The sequence below is a fragment of the Brassica rapa genome, chromosome A07, assembly GCF_000309985.2.
Source record: "Brassica rapa cultivar Chiifu-401-42 chromosome A07, CAAS_Brap_v3.01, whole genome shotgun sequence".
Lineage (NCBI taxonomy): Eukaryota > Viridiplantae > Streptophyta > Magnoliopsida > Brassicales > Brassicaceae > Brassica > Brassica rapa.
In genome coordinates, this window is record NC_024801.2 from 6,081,234 (window position 1) to 6,107,863 (window position 26,630).

Sequence of the window (26,630 nt, forward strand, 5' to 3'; positions counted from 1 at the left end):
AAGCTTGATTTGGATCATAAAGTGGTGGAGAATCACCAGGAAGTTGAATATATCTCATAGGAGTTGGGATGAAGAAGTTATCCCACTTTCAAATCAGGTGATTCCAGTTTCCAGTTTGGGAATAGGGCAGCTTCTTCGTCGTTCCAATCAAAGCAGGATGAATCACTTTGTAAGAAGCTTGATTTGGATACATAAAGTGGTGTAGAATCACTCGGAAGTTGAATAAATTTCATAGGAGCTGGGATGAAGAAGTTATCCCACTTTCAAATCAGGTGATTCCAGTTTCGCAGTTTGGGAATAGGACAGCTTCTTCGTCGTTCCAATCAAACCAGGATGAATCACTTTGTAAGAATCTTGATTTGGATACATAAAGTGGTGGAGAACCACCAGGAAGTTGAATAAATCACATAGGAGCTGGGATGAAGAAGTTATCCCACTTTCAAATCAGGTATTTCCAGTTTCGCAGTTTGGGAATAGGACAGCTTCTTAGTCGTTGCAATCAAACCAGGATGAATAAGTTTGTAAGAAGCTTGATTTGGATACATAAAGTGTTGGAGAATTACCAGGAAGTTGAATAAACCGCATAGGAGTTGGGATGAAGAAGTTATCCCACTTTCAAATCAGGTGATTCCAGTTTTCTTTAATTTGGGAATAGGACAGCTTCTTCGTCGTTCCAATCAAAGCAGGATGATCACTTTGTAAGAAGCTTGATTTGGATACATAAAGTGTTGGAGAATCACCAGAAGTTGAATAAATCTCATAGGAGTTGGATGAAGAAGTTATCCCACTTTCAAATCAGGTGATTCCAGTTCCCAGTTTGGGAATAGGCAGCTTCTTCGTCGTTCCAATCAAACCAGGATAAATCACTTTTGTAAGAAGCTTGATTTGGATACATAAAAAGTGTGGAGAATCACCAGGAAGTTGAAAAAATCTCATAGGAGTTGGGATGAAGAAGTTATCCCACTTTCAATTCAGGTGATTCCAGATTCCCTGTTTGGGAATAGGACAGCTTCTTCGTCGTTCCAATCAAACCAGGATGAATCACTTTGTAAGAAGCTTAATTTGGATACATAAAGGGGTTGAGAATCACAACGAAGTTGAATAAATCTCATAGGAATTGGGATGAAGAAGTTTTCCCACTTTCAATTCAGGTGATTCCAGTTTCCGAGTTAGGGAATAGGACAGCTTCTTCGTCGTTCCAATCAAAGCAGGATGAATCACTTTGTAAGAAGCTTGATTTGGATACATAAAGTGGTGGAGAATCACCAGGAAGTTGAATAAATCTCATAGGAGTTGGGATGAAGAAGTTATCCCACTTTCAAATCAGGTGATTCCAGTTTCCCAGTTAGGGAATAGGACAGCTTCTTCGTCGTTCCAATCAAACCAGGTTGAATCACTTTGTAAGAAGTTTGATTTGGATACATAAAGTGGTGTAAAATCACCAAGAAGTTGAATAAATCTCATAGGAGTTGGGATGAAGAAGTTATCCGACTTTTAAATCAGGTGATTCCAGTTTGCAGTTCGAATAGGACAGCTTCTTCGTCGTTCCAATCAAAGCAGGATGAATCACTTTTAAGAAGCTTGATTTGGATACATAAAGTGGTGGAGAATCACCAGGAATTTATATAAATCTTATAGGAGTTGGGATGAATAAGTTATCCCACTTTCAAATCAGGTGATTCCAGTTTCCCAGTTTGGGAAATAGGACAGCTTCTTCGTCGTTCCAATCAAAGCAGGATGAAGCACTTTGTAAGAAGCTTGATTTGGATCATAAAGTGGTGGAGAATCACCAGGAAGTTGAATATATCTCATAGGAGTTGGGATGAAGAAGTTATCCACTTTTAAATCAGGTGATTCCAGTTTCCCAATTAGGAATAGGAAAGCTTCTTCGTCGTTCCAATCAAAGCAGGATGAATCACTTGTAAGAAGCTTGATTTGGATACATAAAGTGGTGGAGAATCACCAGGAAGTTGAATAAATCTCATAAGAGTTGGGATGAAGAAGTTATCCCACTTTCAATCAGGTGATTCCAGTTTCCCTGTTAGGGAATAGGACAGCTTCTTGTCGTTCCAATCAAACCAGGATGAAACACTTTTGTAAGAAGCTTGATTTGGATACATAAAGTGGTGTAGAATCACCAGTAAGTTGAATAAATCTCATAGGAGTTGGGATGAAGAAGTTATCCCACTTTTAAATCAGGTGATTCCAGTTTCGCAGTTCGGAATAGGACAGCTTCTTCGTCGTTCCAATCAAAGCAGGATGAGTCACTTTTTAAGAAGTTTGATTTGAATACATAAAGTGGTGGAAAATCACCAAGAAGTTGAATAAATCTCATAGGAGTTGGGATGAAGAAGTTATCCGACTTTTAAATCAGGTGATTCCAGTTTCCCAGTTAGGGAATAGGAAAGCTTCTTCGTCGTTCCAATCAAAGAAGGATGAAGCACTTTGTAAGAAGCTTGATTTGGATACATAAAGTTGTGGAGAATCACCAGGAAGTTGAATATATCTCATAGGAGGTTGGATGAAGAAGTTATCCGACTTTTAAATCAGGTGATTCCAGTTTCCCAGTTAGGGAATAGGAAAGCTTCTTCGTCGTTCCAATCAAAGCAGGATGAATCACTTTGTGAGAAGCTTGATTTGGATACATAAAGTGGTGGAGAATCACCAGGAAGTTGAATAAATCTCATAAGAGTTGGGATGAAGAAGTTATCCCACTTTCAATTCAGGTGATTCCAGTTTCCCAGTTAGGGAATAGGACAGCTTCTTCGTCGTTCCAATCAAACCAGGATGAATCACTTTGTAAGAAGCTTGATTTGGATACATAAAGTGTTGTAGAATCACCAGTAAGTTGAATAAATCTCATAGGAGTTGGGATGAAGAAGTTATCCCGCTTTTAAATCAGGTGATTCCAGTTTTGCAGTTTGGGAATAGGACAGCTTCTTCGTCGTTCCAATCAAAGCAGGATGAATCACTTTGTAAGAAGCTTGATTTGGATACATAAAGTGTTTGAGAATCACCAGGACGTTGAATAAATCTCATAGAAGTTGGGATGAATAAGTTGTCCCACTTTCAAATCAGGTGATTCCAGTTTCCCAGTTTGGGAATAGGGCAGCTTCTTCGTCGTTCCAATCAAAGCAGGATGAAGGACTTTGTAAGAATCTTTATTTGGATACATAAAGTGTTGAGAATCACCAGGAAGTTGAATAAATCTCATAGGAGGTTGGATGAAAAGTTATCCCACTTTCAAATCAGGTGATTCCAGTTTCCCAGTTTGGGAATAGGACAGCTTCTTCGTCGTCCAATCAAACCAGGATGAATCACTTTGTAAGAAGCTTGATTTGGATACATAAAGTGTTGAGAATCACCAGGAAGTTGAATAAATCTCATAGGAGTTGGGATGAAGAAGTTATCCCACTTTCAAATTAGGTGATTCCAGTTTCCCAGTGGGAATAGGACAGCTTCTTCGTCGTTCCAATCAAACCAGGATGAATCACTTTGTAAGAAGCTTGATTTGGATACATAACGTGGTGAGAATCACCAGGAAGTTAATAAATCTCATAAGAGTTGGGATGAAGAAGTTATCCCACTTTCAAATCAGTGATTCAAGTTTCCCTGTTAGGGAATAGGACAGCTTCTTCGTCGTTCCAAACAAAGAAGGATGAAGACTTTGTAAGAAGCTTGATTTGGATACATAAAGTGGTGGAGAATCACCAGAAGTTGAATAAATCTCATAGGAGTTAGGATGAAGAAGTTATCCCACTTTTAAATCAGGTGATTCCAGTTTCCCAGTTAGGGAATAGGACAGCTTCTTCGTCGTTCCATTCAAACCAGGATGAATCACTTTGTAAGAAGCTTGATTTGGATACATAAAGTGTGTGTAGAATCACAGTAAGTTAAATAAATCTCATAGGAGTGGAATGAAGAAGTTATCCCACTTTTAAATCAGGTGATTCCAGTTTTGCCCAGTTTGGAATAGGACAGCTTCTTCGTCGTTCCAATCAAAGCAGGATGAATCACTTTTTAAGAAGCTTGATTTGGATACATAAAGTGGTGGAGAATCACCCAGAATTTATATAAATCTTATAGGAGTTGGGATGAATAAGTTACCCACTTTCAAATCAGGTGATTCCGGTTTCCCAATTTGGGAATAGGACAGCTTCTTCGTCGTTCCAATCAAAGCAGGATGAAGCACTTTGTAAGAAGCTTGATTTAGATTCATAAAGTGGTGGAGAATCACCAGGAAGTTGAATATATCTCATAGGAGTTGGGATGAAGAAGTTATCCCACTTTTAAATCAGGTGATTCCAGTTTCCCAATTAGAGAATAGGAAAGCTTCTTCGTCGTTCCAATCAAAGCAGGATGAATCACTTTGTGAGAAGCTTGATTTGGATACATAAAGTGGTGGAGAATCAACAGGAAGTTGAATAAATCTCATAAGAGTTGGGATGAAGAAGTTATCTCACTTTCAATTCAGGTGACTCCAGTTTCCCTGTTAGGGAATATGACAGCTTCTTTGTCGTTCCAATCAAACCAGGATGAAACACTTTGTAAGAAGCTTGATTTGGATACATAAAGTGGTGTAGAATCACCAGTAAGTTTAATAAATCTCATAGGAGTTGGGATGAAGAAGTTATCCCACTTTTAAATCAGGTGATTCCAGTTTCGCAGTTTCGGAATAGGACAGCTTCTTCCTCGTTCCAATCAAAGCAGGATGAGTCACTTTTTAAGAAGCTTGATTTGGATACATAAAGTGGTGGAGAATCACCAGGAATTTATATAAATCTTATAGGAGTTGGGATGAATAAATTATCCCACTTTCAAATCAGGTGATTCCAGTTTCCCAGTTTGGGAATAGGACAACTTCTTCGTCGTTCCAATCAAAGCAGGATGAAGCACTTTGTAAGAAGCTTGATTTGGATTCATAAAGTGGTGGAGAATCACCAGGAAGTTGAATATATCTCATAGGAGTTGGGATGAAGAAGTTATCCCTCTTTTAAATCAGGTGATTCCAGTTTCCCAGTTAGGGAATAGGGAAGCTTCTTCGTCGTTCCTATCAAACCAGGATGAATCACTTTGTGAGAAGCTTGATTTGGATACATAAAATGGTGGAGAATCACCAGGAAGTTGAATAAATCTCATAAGAGTTGGGATGAAGAAGTTATCCCACTTTCAATTCATGTGATTCCAGTTTCCCTGTTAGGGAATAGGACAGCTTCTTTGTCGTTCCAATCAAACCAGGATGAATCACTTTGTAAGAAGCTTGATTTGGATGCATAAAGTGGTGTAGAATCACCAGTAAGTTGAATAAATCTCATAGGAGTTGGGATGAAGAAGTTATCCCACTTTTAAATCAGGTAATTCCAGTTTCGCAGTTTCGGAATAGGATATCTTCTTCGTCGTTCCAATCAAGGCAGGATGAATTACTTTCTAAGAAGCTTGATTTGGATACATAAAGTGTTTGAGAATCACCAGGACGTTGAATAAATCTCATAGGAGGTTGGATGAAGAAGTTTTCCCACTTTCAAATCAGGTGGGTTTTCCGGTTTGGGAATAGGGCAGCTTCTTCGTCGTTCCAATCAAAGCAGGATGAAGGACTTTGTAAGAAGCTTGATTTGGATACATAGAGTGTTGTAGAATCACCAAGAAGTTGAATAAATCTCATAGGAGATTGGATGAAAAAGTTATCCCACTTCCAAATCAGGTGATTCCAGTTCCCAGTTTGGGAATAGGACAGCTTCTTCGTCGTCCAATCAAACCAGGATAAATCAATTTGTAAGAAGCTTGATTTGGATACATAAAGTGTTCGAGAATCACCAGGAAGTTGAATAAATCTCATAGGAGTTGGGATGAAGAAGTTATCCCACTTTCAAATTAGGTGATTCCAGTTTCCCAGTTAAGGAATAGGACAGCTTCTTCGTCGTTCCAATCAAACCAGGATGAATCACTTTGTAAGAAGCTTGATTTGGATACATAACGTGGTGGAGAATCACCAGGAAGTTAAATAAACCTCATAGGAGTTAGGATGAAGAAGTTATCCCACTTTCCATCAGGTGATTCAAGTTTCCCTGTTAGGGAATAGGACAGCTTCTTCGTCGTTCCAAACAAAGAAGGATGAAGCACTTTGTAAGAAGCTTGATTTGGATACATAAAGTGGTGGAGAATCACCAGTAAGTTGAATAAATCTCATAGGAGTTAGGATGAAGAAGTTATCCCACTTTTAAATCAGGTGATTCCAGTTTCACAGTTACGGAATAGGACAGCTTCTTCGTCGTTCCATTCAAACCAGGATGGATCACTTTGTAAGAAGCTTGATTTGGATACATAAAGTGGTGTAGAATCACCAGTAAGTTAAATAAATCTCATAGGAGTTGGAATGAAGAAGTTATCCCACTTTTAAATCAGGTGATTCCAGTTTTGCAGTTTCGGAATAGGACAGCTTCTTCGTCGTTCCAATCAAAGCAGGATGAATCACTTTTTAAGAAGCTTGATTTGGATACATAAAGTGGTGGAGAATCACCCGGAATTTATATAAATCTTATAGGAGTTGGGATGAATAAGTTATCCCACTTTCAAATCAGGTGATTCCGGTTTCCCAATTTGGGAATAGGACAGCTTCTTCGTCGTTCCAATCAAAGCAGGATGAAGAACTTTGTAAGAAGCTTGGTTTAGATTCATAAAGTGGTGGAGAATCACCAGGAAGTTGAATATATCTCATAGGAGTTGGGATGAAGAAGTTATCCCACTTTTAAATCAGGTGATTCCAGTTTCCCAATTAAGGAATAGGAAAGCTTCTTCGTCGTTCCAATCAAAGCAGGATGAATCACTTTGTGAGAAGCTTGATTTGGATACATAAAGTGGTGGAGAATCAACAGGAAGTTGAATAAATCTCATAAGAGTTGGGATGAAGAAGTTATCCCACTTTCAATTCAGGTGATTTCAGTTTCCCTGTTAGGGAATAGGACAGCTTCTTTGTCGTTCCAATCAAACCAGGATGAAACACTTTGTAAGAAGCTTGATTTGGATACATAAAGTGGTGTAGAATCACCAGTAAGTTGAATAAATCTCATAGGAGTTGGGATGAAGAAGTTATCCCACTTTTAAATCAGGTGATTCCAGTTTCGCAGTTTCGGAATAGGACACTTCTTCGTCGTTCCAATCAAAGCAGGATGAGTCACTTTTTAAGAAGCTTGATTTGGATACATAAAGTGGTGGAGAATCACCAGAAATTTATATAAATCTTATAGGAGTTGGGATGAATAAATTATCCCATTTTCAAATCAGGTGATTCCAGTTTCCCAGTTTGGGAATAGGACAGCTTCTTCGTCGTTCCAATCAAAGCAGGATGAAGCACTTTGTAAGAAGCTTGATTTGGATTCATAAAGTGGTGGAGAATCACCAGGAAGTTGAATATATCTCATAGGAGTTGGGATGAAGAAGTTATCCCTCTCTTAAATCAGGTGATTCCAGTTTCCTAGTTAGGGAATAGGAAAGCTTCTTCGTCGTTCCTATCAAACCAGGATGAATCACTTTGTTAGAAGCTTGATTTGGATACATAAAATGGTGGAGAATCACCAAGAAGTTGAATAAATCTCATAAGAGTTGGGATGAAGAAGTTATCCCACTTTCAATTCAGGTTATTCCAGTTTCCCTGTTAGGGAATAGGACAGCTTCTTTGTCGTTCCAATCAAACCAGGATGAATCACTTTGTAAGAAGCTTGATTTGGATGCATAAAGTGGTGTAGAATCACCAGTAAGTTGAATAAATATCATAGGAGTTGGGATGAAGAAGTTATCCCACTTTTAAATCAGGTAATTCCAGTTTCGCAGTTTCGGAATAGGATATCTTCTTCGTCGTTCCAATCAAGGCAGGATGAATTACTTTCTAAGAAGCTTGATTTGGATACATAAAGTGTTTGAGAATCACCAGGACGTTGAATAAATCTCATAGGAGGTTGGATGAAGAAGTTTTCCCACTTTCAAATCAGGTGGGTTTTCCGGTTTGGGAATAGGGCAGCTTCTTCGTCGTTCCAATCAAAGCAGGATGAAGGACTTTGTAAGAAGCTTGATTTGGATACATAGAGTGTTGTAGAATCACCAGGAAGTTGAATAAATCTCATAGGAGGTTGGATGAAAAAGTTATCCCACTTCCAAATCAGGTGATTCCAGTTCCCAGTTTGGGAATAGGACAGCTTTTTCGTCGTCCAATCAAACCAGGATAAATCAATTTGTAAGAAGCTTGATTTGGATACATAAAGTGTTCGAGAATCACCAGGAAGTTGAATAAATCTCATAGGAGTTGGGCTGAAGAAGTTATCCGACTTTCAAATTAGGTGATTCCAGTTTCCCAGATAAGGAATAGGACATCTTCTTCTTCGTTCCAATCAAACCAGGATGAATCACTTTGTAAGAAGCTTGATTTGGATACATAACGTGGTGGAGAATATACCAGGAAGTTAAATAAATCTCATAAGAGTTGGGATGAAGAAGTTATCCCACTTTCAATTCAGGTGATTCAAGTTTCCCTGTTAGGGAATAGGACAGCTTCTTCGTCGTTCCAAACAAAGAAGGATGAAGCACTTTGTAAGAAGCTTGATTTGGATACATAAAGTGGTGGAGAATCACCAGTAAGTTAATAAATCTCATAGGAGTTAGGATGAAGAAGTTATCCCACTTTTAAATCAGGTGATTCCAGTTTCACAGTTAGGGAATAGGACAGCTTCTTCGTCGTTCCATTCAAACCAGGATGAATCACTTTGTAAGAAGCTTGATTTGGATACATAAAGTGGTGTAGAATCACCAGTAAGTTAAATAAATCTCATAGGAGTTGGAATGAAGAAGTTATCCCACTTTTAAATCAGGTGATTCCAGTTTTGCAGTTTCGGAATAGGACAGCTTCTTCGTCGTTCCAATCAAAGCAGGATGAATCACTTTTTAAGAAGCTTGATTTGGATACATAAAGTGGTGGAGAATCACCCGGAATTTATATAAATCTTATAGGAGTTGGGATGAATAAGTTATCCCACTTTCAAATCAGGTGATTCCGGTTTCCCAATTTGGGAATAGGACAGCTTCTTCGTCGTTCCAATCAAAGCAGGATGAAGAACTTTGTAAGAAGCTTGGTTTAGATTCATAAAGTGGTGGAGAATCACCAGGAAGTTGAATATATCTCATAGGAGTTGGGATGAAGAAGTTATCCCACTTTTAAATCAGGTGATTCCAGTTTCCCAATTAAGGAATAGGAAAGCTTCTTCGTCGTTCCAATCAAAGCAGGATGAATCACTTTGTGAGAAGCTTGATTTGGATACATAAAGTGGTGGAGAATCAACAGGAAGTTGAATAAATCTCATAAGAGTTGGGATGAAGAAGTTATCCCACTTTCAATTCAGGTGATTTCAGTTTCCCTGTTAGGGAATAGGACAGCTTCTTTGTCGTTCCAATCAAACCAGGATGAAACACTTTGTAAGAAGCTTGATTTGGATACATAAAGTGGTGTAGAATCACCAGTAAGTTGAATAAATCTCATAGGAGTTGGGATGAAGAAGTTATCCCACTTTTAAATCAGGTGATTCCAGTTTCGCAGTTTCGGAATAGGACAACTTCTTCGTCGTTCCAATCAAAGCAGGATGAGTCACTTTTTAAGAAGCTTGATTTGGATACATAAAGTGGTGGAGAATCACCAGAAATTTATATAAATCTTATAGGAGTTGGGATGAATAAATTATCCCATTTTCAAATCAGGTGATTCCAGTTTCCCAGTTTGGGAATAGGACAGCTTCTTCGTCGTTCCAATCAAAGCAGGATGAAGCACTTTGTAAGAAGCTTGATTTGGATTCATAAAGTGGTGGAGAATCACCAGGAAGTTGAATATATCTCATAGGAGTTGGGATGAAGAAGTTATCCCTCTCTTAAATCAGGTGATTCCAGTTTCCTAGTTAGGGAATAGGAAAGCTTCTTCGTCGTTCCTATCAAACCAGGATGAATCACTTTGTTAGAAGCTTGATTTGGATACATAAAATGGTGGAGAATCACCAAGAAGTTGAATAAATCTCATAAGAGTTGGGATGAAGAAGTTATCCCACTTTCAATTCAGGTTATTCCAGTTTCCCTGTTAGGGAATAGGACAGCTTCTTTGTCGTTCCAATCAAACCAGGATGAATCACTTTGTAAGAAGCTTGATTTGGATGCATAAAGTGGTGTAGAATCACCAGTAAGTTGAATAAATATCATAGGAGTTGGGATGAAGAAGTTATCCCACTTTTAAATCAGGTAATTCCAGTTTCGCAGTTTCGGAATAGGATATCTTCTTCGTCGTTCCAATCAAGGCAGGATGAATTACTTTCTAAGAAGCTTGATTTGGATACATAAAGTGTTTGAGAATCACCAGGACGTTGAATAAATCTCATAGGAGGTTGGATGAAGAAGTTTTCCCACTTTCAAATCAGGTGGGTTTTCCGGTTTGGGAATAGGGCAGCTTCTTCGTCGTTCCAATCAAAGCAGGATGAAGGACTTTGTAAGAAGCTTGATTTGGATACATAGAGTGTTGTAGAATCACCAGGAAGTTGAATAAATCTCATAGGAGGTTGGATGAAAAAGTTATCCCACTTCCAAATCAGGTGATTCCAGTTCCCAGTTTGGGAATAGGACAGCTTTTTCGTCGTCCAATCAAACCAGGATAAATCAATTTGTAAGAAGCTTGATTTGGATACATAAAGTGTTCGAGAATCACCAGGAAGTTGAATAAATCTCATAGGAGTTGGGCTGAAGAAGTTATCCGACTTTCAAATTAGGTGATTCCAGTTTCCCAGATAAGGAATAGGACATCTTCTTCTTCGTTCCAATCAAACCAGGATGAATCACTTTGTAAGAAGCTTGATTTGGATACATAACGTGGTGGAGAATATACCAGGAAGTTAAATAAATCTCATAAGAGTTGGGATGAAGAAGTTATCCCACTTTCAATTCAGGTGATTCAAGTTTCCCTGTTAGGGAATAGGACAGCTTCTTCGTCGTTCCAAACAAAGAAGGATGAAGCACTTTGTAAGAAGCTTGATTTGGATACATAAAGTGGTGGAGAATCACCAGTAAGTTTAATAAATCTCATAGGAGTTAGGATGAAGAAGTTATCCCACTTTTAAATCAGGTGATTCCAGTTTCACAGTTAGGGAATAGGACAGCTTCTTCGTCGTTCCATTCAAACCAGGATGAATCACTTTGTAAGAAGCTTGATTTGGATACATAAAGTGGTGTAGAATCACCAGTAAGTTAAATAAATCTCATAGGAGTTGGAATGAAGAAGTTATCCCACTTTTAAATCAGGTGATTCCAGTTTTGCAGTTTCGGAATAGGACAGCTTCTTCGTCGTTCCAATCAAAGCAGGATGAATCACTTTTTAAGAAGCTTGATTTGGATACATAAAGTGGTGGAGAATCACCCAGAATTTATATAAATCTTATAGGAGTTGGGATGAATAAGTTATCCCACTTTCAAATCAGGTGATTCCGGTTTCCCAATTTGGGAATAGGACAGCTTCTTCGTCGTTCCAATCAAAGCAGGATGAAGCACTTTGTAAGAAGCTTGATTTGGATTCATAAAGTGGTGGAGAATCACCAGGAAGTTGAATATATCTCATAGGAGTTGGGATGAAGAAGTTATCCCTCTTTTAAATCAGGTGATTCCAGTTTCCCAGTTAGGGAATAGGAAAGTTTCTTCGTCGTTCCTATCAAACCAGGATGAATCACTTTGTGAGAAGCTTGATTTGGATACATAAAATGGTGGAGAATCACCAGGAAGTTGAATAAATCTCATAAGAGTTGGGATGAAGAAGTTATCCCACTTTCAATTCATGTGATTCCAGTTTCCCTGTTAGGGAATAGGACAGCTTCTTTGTCGTTCCAATCAAACCAGGATGAATCACTTTGTAAGAAGCTTGATTTGGATGCATAAAGTGGTGTAGAATCACCAGTAAGTTGAATAAATCTCATAGGAGTTGGGATGAAGAAGTTATCCCACTTTTAAATCAGGTAATTCCAGTTTCGCAGTTTCGGAATAGGATATCTTCTTCGTCGTTCCAATCAAGGCAGGATGAATTACTTTCTAAGAAGCTTGATTTGGATACATAAAGTGTTTGAGAATCACCAGGACGTTGAATAAATCTCATAGGAGGTTGGATGAAGAAGTTTTCCCACTTTCAAATCAGGTGGGTTTTCCGGTTTGGGAATAGGGCAGCTTCTTCGTCGTTCCAATCAAAGCAGGATGAAGGACTTTGTAAGAAGCTTGATTTGGATACATAGAGTGTTGTAGAATCACCAAGAAGTTGAATAAATCTCATAGGAGATTGGATGAAAAAGTTATCCCACTTCCAAATCAGGTGATTCCAGTTCCCAGTTTGGGAATAGGACAGCTTCTTCGTCGTCCAATCAAACCAGGATAAATCAATTTGTAAGAAGCTTGATTTGGATACATAAAGTGTTCGAGAATCACCAGGAAGTTGAATAAATCTCATAGGAGTTGGGATGAAGAAGTTATCCCACTTTCAAATTAGGTGATTCCAGTTTCCCAGTTAAGGAATAGGACAGCTTCTTCGTCGTTCCAATCAAACCAGGATGAATCACTTTGTAAGAAGCTTGATTTGGATACATAACGTGGTGGAGAATCACCAGGAAGTTAAATAAACCTCATAGGAGTTAGGATGAAGAAGTTATCCCACTTTCCATCAGGTGATTCAAGTTTCCCTGTTAGGGAATAGGACAGCTTCTTCGTCGTTCCAAACAAAGAAGGATGAAGCACTTTGTAAGAAGCTTGATTTGGATACATAAAGTGGTGGAGAATCACCAGTAAGTTGAATAAATCTCATAGGAGTTAGGATGAAGAAGTTATCCTACTTTTAAATCAGGTGATTCCAGTTTCACAGTTACGGAATAGGACAGCTTCTTCGTCGTTCCATTCAAACCAGGATGGATCACTTTGTAAGAAGCTTGATTTGGATACATAAAGTGGTGTAGAATCACCAGTAAGTTAAATAAATCTCATAGGAGTTGGAATGAAGAAGTTATCCCACTTTTAAATCAGGTGATTCCAGTTTTGCAGTTTCGGAATAGGACAGCTTCTTCGTCGTTCCAATCAAAGCAGGATGAATCACTTTTTAAGAAGCTTGATTTGGATACATAAAGTGGTGGAGAATCACCCGGAATTTATATAAATCTTATAGGAGTTGGGATGAATAAGTTATCCCACTTTCAAATCAGGTGATTCCGGTTTCCCAATTTGGGAATAGGACAGCTTCTTCATCGTTCCAATCAAAGCAGGATGAAGAACTTTGTAAGAAGCTTGGTTTAGATTCATAAAGTGGTGGAGAATCACCAGGAAGTTGAATATATCTCATAGGAGTTGGGATGAAGAAGTTATCCCACTTTTAAATCAGGTGATTCCAGTTTCCCAATTAAGGAATAGGAAAGCTTCTTCTTCGTTCCAATCAAAGCAGGATGAATCACTTTGTGAGAAGCTTGATTTGGATACATAAAGTGGTGGAGAATCAACAGGAAGTTGAATAAATCTCATAAGAGTTGGGATGAAGAAGTTATCCCACTTTCAATTCAGGTGATTCCAGTTTCCCTGTTAGGGAATAGGACAGCTTCTTTGTCGTTCCAATCAAACCAGGATGAAACACTTTGTAAGAAGCTTGATTTGGATACATAAAGTGGTGTAGAATCACCAGTAAGTTGAATAAATCTCATAGGAGTTGGGATGAAGAAGTTATCCCACTTTTAAATCAGGTGATTCCAGTTTCGCAGTTTCGGAATAGGACAACTTCTTCGTCGTTCCAATCAAAGCAGGATGAGTCACTTTTTAAGAAGCTTGATTTGGATACATAAAGTGGTGGAGAATCACCAGAAATTTATATAAATCTTATAGGAGTTGGGATGAATAAATTATCCCATTTTCAAATCAGGTGATTCCAGTTTCCCAGTTTGGGAATAGGACAGCTTCTTCGTCGTTCCAATCAAAGCAGGATGAAGCACTTTGTAAGAAGCTTGATTTGGATTCATAAAGTGGTGGAGAATCACCAGGAAGTTGAATATATCTCATAGGAGTTGGGATGAAGAAGTTATCCCTCTCTTAAATCAGGTGATTCCAGTTTCCTAGTTAGGGAATAGGAAAGCTTCTTCGTCGTTCCTATCAAACCAGGATGAATCACTTTGTTAGAAGCTTGATTTGGATACATAAAATGGTGGAGAATCACCAAGAAGTTGAATAAATCTCATAAGAGTTGGGATGAAGAAGTTATCCCACTTTCAATTCAGGTTATTCCAGTTTCCCTGTTAGGGAATAGGACAGCTTCTTTGTCGTTCCAATCAAACCAGGATGAATCACTTTGTAAGAAGCTTGATTTGGATGCATAAAGTGGTGTAGAATAACCAGTAAGTTGAATAAATATCATAGGAGTTGGGATGAAGAAGTTATCCCACTTTTAAATCAGGTAATTCCAGTTTCGCAGTTTCGGAATAGGATATCTTCTTCGTCGTTCCAATCAAGGCAGGATGAATTACTTTCTAAGAAGCTTGATTTGGATACATAAAGTGTTTGAGAATCACCAGGACGTTGAATAAATCTCATAGGAGGTTGGATGAAGAAGTTTTCCCACTTTCAAATCAGGTGGGTTTTCCGGTTTGGGAATAGGGCAGCTTCTTCGTCGTTCCAATCAAAGCAGGATGAAGGACTTTGTAAGAAGCTTGATTTGGATACATAGAGTGTTGTAGAATCACCAGGAAGTTGAATAAATCTCATAGGAGGTTGGATGAAAAAGTTATCCCACTTCCAAATCAGGTGATTCCAGTTCCCAGTTTGGGAATAGGACAGCTTTTTCGTCGTCCAATCAAACCAGGATAAATCAATTTGTAAGAAGCTTGATTTGGATACATAAAGTGTTCGAGAATCACCAGGAAGTTGAATAAATCTCATAGGAGTTGGGCTGAAGAAGTTATCCGACTTTCAAATTAGGTGATTCCAGTTTCCCAGATAAGGAATATGACATCTTCTTCGTCGTTCCAATCAAACCAGGATGAATCACTTTGTAAGAAGCTTGATTTGGATACATAACGTGGTGGAGAATATACCAGGAAGTTAAATAAATCTCATAAGAGTTGGGATGAAGAAGTTATCCCACTTTCAATTCAGGTGATTCAAGTTTCCCTGTTAGGGAATAGGACAGCTTCTTCGTCGTTCCAAACAAAGAAGGATGAAGCACTTTGTAAGAAGCTTGATTTGGATACATAAAGTGGTGGAGAATCACCAGTAAGTTGAATAAATCTCATAGGAGTTAGGATGAAGAAGTTATCCCACTTTTAAATCAGGTGATTCCAGTTTCACAGTTAGGGAATAGGACAGCTTCTTCGTCGTTCCATTCAAACCAGGATGAATCACTTTGTAAGAAGCTTGATTTGGATACATAAAGTGGTGGAGAATCACCAGTAAGTTGAATAAATCTCATAGGAGTTAGGATGAAGAAGTTATCCCACTTTTAAATCAGGTGATTCCAGTTTCACAGTTAGGGAATATGACAGCTTCTTCGTCGTTCCATTCAAACCAGGATGAATCACTTTGTAAGAAGCTTGATTTGGATACATAAAGTGGTGTAGAATCACCAGGAAGTTGAATATATCTCATAGGAGTTGGGATGAAGAAGTTATCCCACTTTTAAATCAGGTGATTCCAGTTTCCCAATTAGGGAATAGGAAAGCTTCTTCGTCGTTCCAATCAAAGCAGGATGAATCACTTTGTGAGAAGCTTGATTTGGATACATAAAGTGGTGGAGAATCAACAGGAAGTTGAATAAATTTTATAAGAGTTGGGATGAAGAAGTTATCCCACTTTCAATTCAGGTGATTCAAGTTTCCCTGTTAGGGAATAGGACAACTTCTTTGTCGTTCCAATCAAACCAGGATGAAACACTTTGTAAGAAGCTTTATTTGGATACATAAAGTGGTGTAGAATCACCAGTAAGTTGAATAAATCTCATAGGAGTTGGGATGAAGAAGTTATCCCACTTTTAAATCAGGTGATTCCAGTTTCGCAGTTTCGGAATAGGACAGCTTCTTCGTCGTTCCAATCAAAGCAGGATGAGTCACTTTTTAAGAAGCTTGATTTGGATACATAAAGTGGTGGAGAATCACCAGGAATTTATATAAATCTTATAGGAGTTGGGATGAATAAATTATCCCACTTTCAAATCAGGTGATTCCAGTTTCCCAGTTTGGGAATAGGACAGCTTCTTCGTCGTTCCAATCAAAGCAGGATGAAGCACTTTGTAAGAAGCTTGATTTGGATTCATAAAGTGGTGGAGAATCACCAGGAAGTTGAATATATCTCATAGGAGTTGGGATGAAGAAGTTATCCCTCTTTTAAATCAGGTGATTCCAGTTTCCCAGTTAGGGAATAGGAAAGCTTCTTCGTCGTTCCTATCAAACCAGGATGAATCACTTTGTGAGAAGCTTGATTTGGATACATAAAATGGTGGAGAATCACCAGGAAGTTGAATAAATCTCATAAGAGTTGGGATGAAGAAGTTATCCCACTTTCAATTCATGTGATTCCAGTTTCCCTGTTAGGGAATAGGACAGCTTCTTTGTCGTTCCAATCAAACCAGGATGAATCACTTTGTAAGAAGCTTGATTTGGATGCATAAAGTGGTGTAGAATCACCAGTAAGTTGAATAAATCTCATAGGAGTTGGGATGAAGAAGTTATCCCACTTTTAAATCAGGTAATTCCAGTTTCGCAGTTTCGGAATAGGATATCTTCTTCGTCGTTCCAATCAAGGCAGGATGAATTACTTTCTAAGAAGCTTGATTTGGATACATAAAGTGTTTGAGAATCACCAGGACGTTGAATAAATCTCATAGGAGGTTGGATGAAGAAGTTTTCCCACTTTCAAATCAGGTGGGTTTTCCGGTTTGGGAATAGGGCTGCTTCTTCGTCGTTCCAATCAAAGCAGGATGAAGGACTTTGTAAGAAGCTTGATTTGGATACATAGAGTGTTGTAGAATCACCAAGAAGTTGAATAAATCTCATAGGAGATTGGATGAAAAAGTTATCCCACTTCCAAATCAGGTGATTCCAGTTCCCAGTTTGGGAATAGGACAGCTTCTTCGTCGTCCAATCAAACCAGGATAAATCAATTTGTAAGAAGCTTGATTTGGATACATAAAGTGTTCGAGAATCAGCAGGAAGTTGAATAAATCTCATAGGAGTTGGGATGAAGAAGTTATCCCACTTTCAAATTAGGTGATTCCAGTTTCCCAGTTAAGGAATAGGACAGCTTCTTCGTCGTTCCAATCAAACCAGGATGAATCACTTTGTAAGAAGCTTGATTTGGATACATAACGTGGTGGAGAATCACCAGGAAGTTAAATAAACCTCATAGGAGTTAGGATGAAGAAGTTATCCCACTTTCCATCAGGTGATTCAAGTTTCCCTGTTAGGGAATAGGACAGCTTCTTCGTCGTTCCAAACAAAGAAGGATGAAGCACTTTGTAAGAAGCTTGATTTGGATACATAAAGTGGTGTAGAATCACCTGTAAGTTGAATAAATCTCATAGGAGTTGGGATGAAGAAGTTATCCCACTTTCAAATCAGGTGATTCCAGTTTCCCAGTTTCGGAATAGGACAGCTTCTTCGTCGTTCCAATCAAAGCAGGATGAATCACTTTGTCAGAAGCTTGATTTGGATACATAAAGTTGTGAAGAATCACCAGGAATTTGAATAAATCTCATAGGAGGTTGGATGAAGAAGTTATCCCACTTTCAAATCAGGTGATTCCACTTTCCCAGTTAGGGAATAGGATAGCTTCTTCGTCGTTCCAATCAAACCAAGATCAATCACTTTGTAAGAAGCTTGATTTGGATAGATAAAGTGGTGTAGAATCACCAGGATGTTGAATAAATCTCATAGGAGTTGGGATGAAGAAGTTATCCCACTTTTAAGTCAGGTGATTCCAGTTTTGCAGTTTCAGAATAGGACAGCTTCTTCGTTGTTCCAATCAAACCAAGTAAAAATCTTCATAGTACCGAATATGGAAGACTTCCATCTACTCTAACCGACAAGAACCGACATATAGACGACTATATAAAGGGAACCGAAACCCTAGATTAAGGGATTAACACTTTTAGACTTAGAGATTATACTTAGACGGCTAGGGTTAGGGTTCATACCAAAAATACTTGTAATCCTTGCTTGTCCTTGCTTGTCTACTCAATAAAGATCTCTTCAAGTCTCTTACTCTCTAATCTCTCATAAATGATATCACTCAAATTACCCTAAGGAGTGAATTACTCTCTCAAATAAGAGGTTCAGATGTAGAACTTAGGAATCAGATCCACAAAGACTCTAGGATTACCCTAATTGATCTGTTTTGAGGTTGTTAACATTTGGGAGAAATAGTTAGATTCATGTATATTCTTAGGTATGATAAGTAATACTTAAGTTGGGTGTTTAGGGGTTTATTAATATTAATTGTTCTTGAATTCAAACTAAGATATAGTCTATTTGATTGTCTAATCTGGATTTCGGATTTCAACTTTCGTATGTTAATCACGAGAAAGTTTCGATAGATAATTCTTTATGAATATCGATCGATATACCTTTTAAAGTATCGATCGACAGGGCTATCACTGCGTCGATTGATACTTCTTCCAGAAAGCTTTACGTACAGGTTTGATTTATATTCTCTAACTTACTAGATCAACTCTCGTCTGTATCTAGTCAGTTAGATCATACTAGTTAATTTTCAGGTATTGAGTCAAGCAATGACTTGATCTCAATTAATCCTAAGATCTAAGATTTATGGTTTATCAACTCTAAGCTTAGTAATAAGAACAACTAGATGAAGAACTAATTAAATCACCCTAACAGAAATTTAAGCTAGCAATACATATATCAACCTATATGAGAAACTTAAATCTAACAGTGAGATTACTCAGACATATTCAGAAAAGGCATGGTTATGATGGTCTGAATAATATTGCAATAGATAAATAAACATAATAGAGTAAAGAAACAAAGGGGGTTCAATATTTTCTCTCTCTCCAATCCTACGCTCTCTCTCTAGAATAGTATGAAGCATTGCCATCAACAATGCCTTAGAAAACAGTAAAATAGGGTTTCTGGTCATCCAGGGGTATTTTGGTAACTTAGTGTGGCTTCTGGGCTTCAAAAGGTCTTGAAATATGCTTGGCCCACGTTCTGGCATCCATATCGATCGATGTCAAGAGTTCCGCATCGATCGACATACGTTCCTCTTCTCGACATTTTCCTCTCGCAAGGCAGACTGACCACTCTTCAGTACAATGGGCATAACTTCTGCTACAAGATGCTGATTTACCTGACACCGGTGGCATTGGAAAGATAACTCAAATATCTATCTTTTGTCCAAAGATGAACTCAATATAACGGTGGGAAAGTCTCCATCCATAGCTAAACATCTGATGCATATGTGCAGTTCTGCACTCAAAATGCTCCAAAATCACCATATTTCTCCATAATGTACCTGAACCTGAAAATACTCTAAATAGACTCTATATATTAGTAAATATATATTAAAACACTTATATACCATGGCTGAAAGTGGGTAAAATCCATGTTATATCTACTCCCCCAGACATACTCTTTTGTTTGTCCTCAAACAAAACATACTAGAGCAGTCTCTCTGAAAGAGGTTTGAAAACAGCAGGGATTCTCATGATTTAAAACTTAGAATCATCACCTCTACAATATTACAATCCACATCTAAGAAGTCCTACTCAGAAAAGCACATTATATCATATCCTAGTTTAGCAACCAAATTCACCTAGCCAACAACTTAGCAAATCATGTTTTACATTCCCGTCTACCAACCTCATTTCTTAACATAAATAAAAGTGCAAGCTTTACCTTGGGAGTATCAATCACAGGATGCAATGATTTTCAAACAAGTATCTGAATCTGCAGGTAAAAGTTAGTTCGTATCTTTTTTCTCTACTAATTTCTCTCTTTAGTCAAAGTCTGCTTATATTGCAAGATCAATGACAAAGATTGGACAGGCTTCCATGAATCAAAACTTAATGGTGGTTGCCACCAAGTCATGTTCACTTCTTTTTGACCTATATCCAAGAATTCATATGAATCGAACCTTGATGATTGCCGCCACCAAGTCCCGTTCGAATTATTTTTGTAGGAATCCTTATGAAGCAAGCCTTAATGGTTGTAGCCACCAAGTCATGTTCGGATTCCACTTAACTAACACATGTATATATATATAATTTCTATTTTTCTTTCTTTTTCTTTTTTTTTTCTTTTTCGTTTTTTTTTTTTTTGAAATAAATATCTCTACCAATAAATCTAGGGTCGAAATAGAGAAAGAAAAGGTGATAAATCTACACAAGGTTTTACCTTCTAGACTTGTTTAAAGAATCCGTTCCCATGTAGACCAAGCTCCAAGACAAGCAGTTGTGTCAGGTTTAGTGTTGGAGGTCAGTTTTGGTTCCTTCAAACAATCTTAACAAATGTGATTAGTTGACAGGTTGATCCACTTTAGTATCTTTAGTACTATCTGCAATCAATAATTCTAGAATGGTGCTAGAGAGTGGTTAGATAACAAGTAAAAGTCTAATAAGTTCATTATCCCCTTCTTGACTCAATAAAACTCTTTTGAAAACATTTTGATAAGACTCATGAACACACTAATATCAGTAAACATCCCCCATACTTAAATTACACTGTCCCTAGTGTATATCTAGTTGGAGTTATGGTGAGAAATAATCATAAGTACACAATTTAACAAGTTATAACAATATACCTGACCAAGTAAGTGTCGATCGATGGAAAGGAGTTGCCATCGGTCGGTGCAGGTGATGTACGGTCGATCGATATCGACATGCTCTCATCGGTCGATTTTATAATTGTCTACTCGGATTTTTTTATTTATTTAAACTAAATCCTAAATATCCTAAAACTAGAAATGGGTTGCCTCCCATTCAGCGCTTATTTTGAGTCTTGAGCTCGACTCGAGGTCTGAATGTCTAATTATCATGAAGAAGGCCTAAGTGTAAAGGCCTGCTAATTGGCGGTTTAGCCCAAAAGTGTTTCACTCGTTGTCCATTCACTGTAAATTCTTCTCCTTTATCGTTTATAAGTGTGATGGCTCCATAATGTTTGACATCCACAACAGTGAAAGGACCTGACCAACGAGATCGGAGTTTTCCAAGAAACAGCGTAAGTCGAGAGTTATATAACAGCACTTGATCATTTGGTTCGAAGTTCCTGGAGATGTTCTTTTTATCATGATATGCTTTCGTTTTCTCTTTATAGATCTTTGAACTCTCATAGGCTAATTGTCTTATTTCTTCCAGCTCGTTAAGCTTAATTACTCTCCTTTCGGCAGCTGGTTTGATGTCGAAATTTAATAATTTTATAGCCCATGCTGCCTTATGTTCTAGCTCAACCGGTAAGTGACAAGATTTTCAATAGAGTAGGTGAAATGGGGTTGTTCCTAGTGGGGTTTTGTATACAGTTTGGTAGGCCCAAAGTGCATTGTCCAGTTTTCTAGACCAATCTTTCCTAGAAGTTCCTACGGTCTTTTCTAAGATTTCTTTGATCTGTCGATTTGAGACTTCTACTTGTCCACTTGTTTGCGGATGGTAGGGTGTAGCAACTCTATGGTGAACTCCGTTCTTCCGGAGCAATCCGTCAAAATCTTTGTTAATAAAATGGAAGCCACCGTCGCTTATGACTATTCTAGGAACTCCAAATCTTGGAAAAATAATGCTCTTGAAAAGCTTGATAACTACAGATGCGTCATTTTTTGGGGAGGCTACTGCTTCGACCCATTTTGATACAGAATCAACAGCGACTAGTATGTATTTGTTCCCATACGAAGAAGGGAAAGGACCCACGAAATCTATTCCCCAACAATCAAAGACTTCTACCTCTACAATAGATTTCTGTTCCATTTCATGTCTTTTACTGATTTTCCCCCTTCGTTGGCATCTGTCGCATTGTGCTATGAATGCATGAGCATCGGGAAACTTGGTCGGCGACCAGAATCCTGCCTGAAGACTTTTAGATACCGTTTTAAAGGTTGCAAAATGTCCAGCGTAGTCGGATCCATGGCATTAGAATAAAATATCAGGGATTTCAGTTTCGGCGACGCAACGTCTATATATCCCGTCAGAGAAATGTTTGTAGAGATATGGTTCGTCCCAGTGATATCTCCTAACTTCTCTTAAAAATTTCTTCCTTGTATAACCTCTTAGCTCTTCGGGTTCCACGTCAGCAGCTAGATAGTTTACGATATCAGCGTACCAAGGTCTATTCTTTAAACCTTTTTCGACTGCGTGCACTTCCCGATGCAGACTTTGATCTACGGGGGAATCATGGTGAGCATGCAGCTCTTTGTACGCGACATTAACTATTATAACGAAGGTTTTGGGATTTGTGTCTTTGTTTAGATCATTTGAAGTGTCGATCGACATACTATCACCGTCATAAATTGTCATGGTACTGCCGTAATCGATCGACATAGCATTATTGTCGTCGATCAACAGGTCCTCGGAAGTGAGACATACATTCCCGATGAACGAATCCGTTCGGTAAACGCTTTCAGTTGGTAAGAAGTCATCGATAGGGAAGTCGTTTTCTATTCTTATCCGGGAAAGATGATATGCAACTCCGTTTTCTACTCCTATTTTTTCTTTAATCTCAATGTCGAATTCTTGAAGTAAAAGGATACATCGCATGAGACGTGGTTTCACATCTTTCTTTTGCATCAAATATTTAATAGCAGCATGGTCAGTATGGACAATGACTCGCAAACCGACCAGGTATTGGCGGAACTTTTCGAATGCATAAACCACGGCGAGCAGTTCTTTTTCTGTTGTTGCGTAATTCCTTTGTGCCTCGTCGAGCGTTCTACTGGTATAGTAAACTGCATGTAGCTTTTTGTCTTTTCTTTGGCCTAGAACTGCTCCTACAGAGAAATAACTCGCATCGCACATGATTTCGAAAGGAAGATTCCAGTCAGGTGCTTGTACGATGGGGGCAGTTATCAAAGCTTTCTTTATTTCCTCAAAAGACTTTACGCATTCTGGTGAGAAGACGAATTTAACTTCTTTAGAGAAAAGAGAGGTGAGAGGTCTAGCAATTTTGCTAAAATCATGTATGAACATTGATATACCTTGGATTTGACCCATTTTTATCCATGGTATATAAGTATTTTACTATATATATATATATCTATGTTTTCTACTCTTCTAGGTATGTTTTCAGGTTCAGGTGCATTTCGGAGTAAAGCTATGACTTTGGAGCATTTTGGAGCTTAAAAGACATTTCACCCGAGCTGACCACTTAGAGGTCGACGAGAGGAAGAATAATCGATCGACGCGCATCAGTGCTGACGATCGATATCAGGAAATGCGTCGACAGATGAAGATTAATATCGATCGATGTACACAACTACCATCAATCGATGTCGAGACACCATACGCGACATTTTGGATTCAGCAGACTTAAAAACCAAGGCCAAGCCAAATTACCAAAATGCCCTGACGAGTTTTTAACCTAGTAGAATATATACTGCCTAGTGTTTTTGACGGCAGGAGTACAAAGTTTTTCTAGACCTAGTTTTGTTACAAGTTTCATTTGGGAGAGAAGATCACTTGTGATTGGAACTCCTTGTTTCTATTTCTTTTCATCTATTCTATGAGTTTCTATTTATCTATTGATATGAATTGCTTTGCTATGTCTGAGTAGTTCAACTGTTAGATCCAGGGTTCAGATAGTTTGTGGGATTAGCCCCAAACTATAGATCTGCCTTGTTGTGATGTTCATGATAGATTTGTATTCATTGCTTGTTTTAGCCTTGCTAACTAGAACTTGATCATAGGATTGCATATTCAAGCACCCTTGTTATCCCATCCTGACATCTATATATCATATTAGGATTGCTAGAGAGGGCTAACCGCCAATTTAGAATCTTAGTAGGGCATTTCATACTCGCGCATAGGCCTGGCTAGAACCCGTCGATCGATGTCCTCAACTGACAATCGATCGATGTTGGCAAAGGTGTACCGGTCGACGTCTTAATAGACTATTGATCAACACTCTCTCGTGTCTGCATACTAACCTGTGAGACACGAGATCTAGTCTGTTAACTAGTGGTACATGCGACAGCTGATCACTGAGTTAAGCGAATGAGCTCTAATATATCATGCATGCAACAGTTAGGCATCTATAGGTATTATAATCTCCAACACCTGAATAGTGGCCCTGCATCTAATATCATTTCCAACCAAGTTACATTTATATTTACTCGCTTGTTACTATTGCTATTCCATTTAAACATTTACAACCTTTAGAATTAATAAACACTATATTTAATTTTTCTCTAGCTCCTTGTGGATTCGATCCCTAACTACTACATCTGAACCTCTTTTGATGAGAGTAACACTCCTTAGGGTAATTTGAGTGGTATCAAATATCCTGTAGAATCCGGCATGCCCGAGAAAACTTCTCACGTCTTTTACGTTCGTGGGTGCAGGCAAACCGGTCATTACTTTAATTTTTGCTTGATCTACTTCTATACCAGCAGCGGACACTTTATGATAGGACGATTCCATCATTAACCATGAAGTGGCATTTTTCCCAATTTAGAATGAGGTTCTTTTCTTCACATCTTGCCAAAACCTTACATAGGTTATCGAGACAGTTTTTGAAACTGGATCCATATGCAGAGAAATCGTCCATGAAGACTTCCATGAAATCTTCTATCATATCAGTAAACATTGACATCATGCATCGTTGGAAAGTGGTAGGGGCATTACAAAGACCGAATGGCATTCTGCGGTATGCGAATGTTCCGTACGGGCATGTAAAGGTGGTCTTTTCTTGATCGTCAGGATGTATAGGGATTTGGAAAAATCCAGAGTATCCGTCAAGAAAACAGTAGTATTGGTGATTTGCCAATCTTTCCAACATTTGATCAATGAACAGTAAGGGAAAGTGATCTTTTCTGGTGGCAGCGTTTAGCTTCCTATAATCGATACACATTCGTTGTCCAGTGACAGTTTGCGTGGGAATGAGTTTGTTTTTATCGTTCTTAACCACTGTAATTCCGCCTTTCTTAGGTACAACATGCACGAAGCTCACCCAGTTGCTATCAGAAATTGGATAGATGATTCCAGCATCTAGAAGTTTGATAATTTCCTACTTGACAACTTCTTTGAAGTTTGGGTTTAGCCTTCTTTGATATTCCACTGACGATTTGGAATCGTCTTCTAAGTGAATTCGGTGCATGCACAGATTTGGAATCGTCTTCTATGGGGGTTTTCTGCAGAAGTGATTTCTACAGTGCTTGGAGAAAGGCGTTTTCCGCTTCTTAGTAACACAGTACAAACTTGGCGGCTTGGGTTGGTATCAGTTTTTTCAGGAAGGAATCCTTCATCTCTTCTGACAAACCCAATGTTATGCGCAACTTGGCTATCTAATTTATTGACATGTTTACTCAAAGTTTCAAACTTATCATGTAAATCAGAATATACGGAATCCAATCTTTCATCAAAAAGCGCACTCATTTTCTGCTGGCTTTTTAGAACTTGACCAATCATAGATTCCAGCTTGCACCTATGAGTCTGTCCTGCCTCGTAGGTCCTTATGAAGCTCATGTTTCGCTGCTGATCGGCAAGTCTTTGTTTGCGAAAGCCAGTTTCATCGATCAGGTATACATGCTGTTCTGCATCTCCTTCACGTAGCAAGGCCTGACTCTCTTCGGTAAACCAAACTTGCTCATCTCCAATCACAAAGGCATGAGCTAAATATAACGTTTCTTTCCCCTCAGATATCGGATCTCCATTCGAATTCTCGGCCATCTTCCTCCTCTCTAGATCAGTCTTCTTGGCACTAGTGCTAGAAGCAACCTTTACAATGAGCCTTATAGCTTCTTCATGTGTCTTATTTTTGAAGTTCCCTTGAATCGCAACGTCCAAAGTCGCTTGGTATGTCAGGTGGAGACCTCTGAAGAAAATATTAAATAGCTGGATTTCGGGAAAACCATGGTGTGGGCAGTCTCACTGGTAGGCTTTGAATCTCAACCAAGAATCATTAAAAGCTTCAGTAGTGCCTTAAGAAAAATTATAGATCTTATTCCTAAATTCCTCGGTTCGTGCATCATCGAAGAAGTTGTTGAGGAAGGCGCTTTTGATATAACTCCAGCAAGTGAAAGATCCTGGCTGCAATTGTTTCAGCCAGTGCCTCACATCTCAAGCAAGGGAGTGCGTGAAGAGTTTGCAAAATAGGTAGTCTTCAGAGACTCCATGCACCTTGATGTTAGATACAAAGTCCTCAAGTGTTTCGATATGGTCTATGGGAATTTCATTAGGAAGACCACGAAAGGGGTGCTGACATACTAGAGAGAAATATTTGGGTTTTAGTTCAAAGTCTTTTCTTTGAATTGCTGGAGGACGGATCGCAGACCTGTTAGTGTAGAACCGATCAGGTCTGATGTAATCTCCGAGCGTTTGGTGATGCTCCGGTCAAGCATCCAAAACAACAGCTACTCCAATAGGAATTGGAGCCCTATGTCTATAATTAATTTGGTTTGATGCATGG

At 38.5% G+C, this 26,630-nt stretch overlaps 1 long non-coding RNA gene and 1 other non-coding gene across 2 annotated transcripts; both read left to right on the forward strand.

The window, feature by feature from the left end:
• Positions 1 to 16,718: 16,718 nt before the first annotated feature.
• On the forward strand, positions 16,719 to 17,407 carry LOC117126556. Its single transcript, XR_004449171.1, has 2 exons — positions 16,719 to 16,900; positions 17,246 to 17,407. It is a non-coding gene; the product is annotated as an uncharacterized LOC117126556 (long non-coding RNA).
• Positions 17,408 to 26,069: 8,662 nt separating this feature from the next.
• Positions 26,070 to 26,176, forward strand: LOC117126971. The gene has a single exon (XR_004449732.1). It is a non-coding gene; the product is annotated as a small nucleolar RNA R71 (small nucleolar RNA).
• Positions 26,177 to 26,630: the final 454 nt, after the last annotated feature.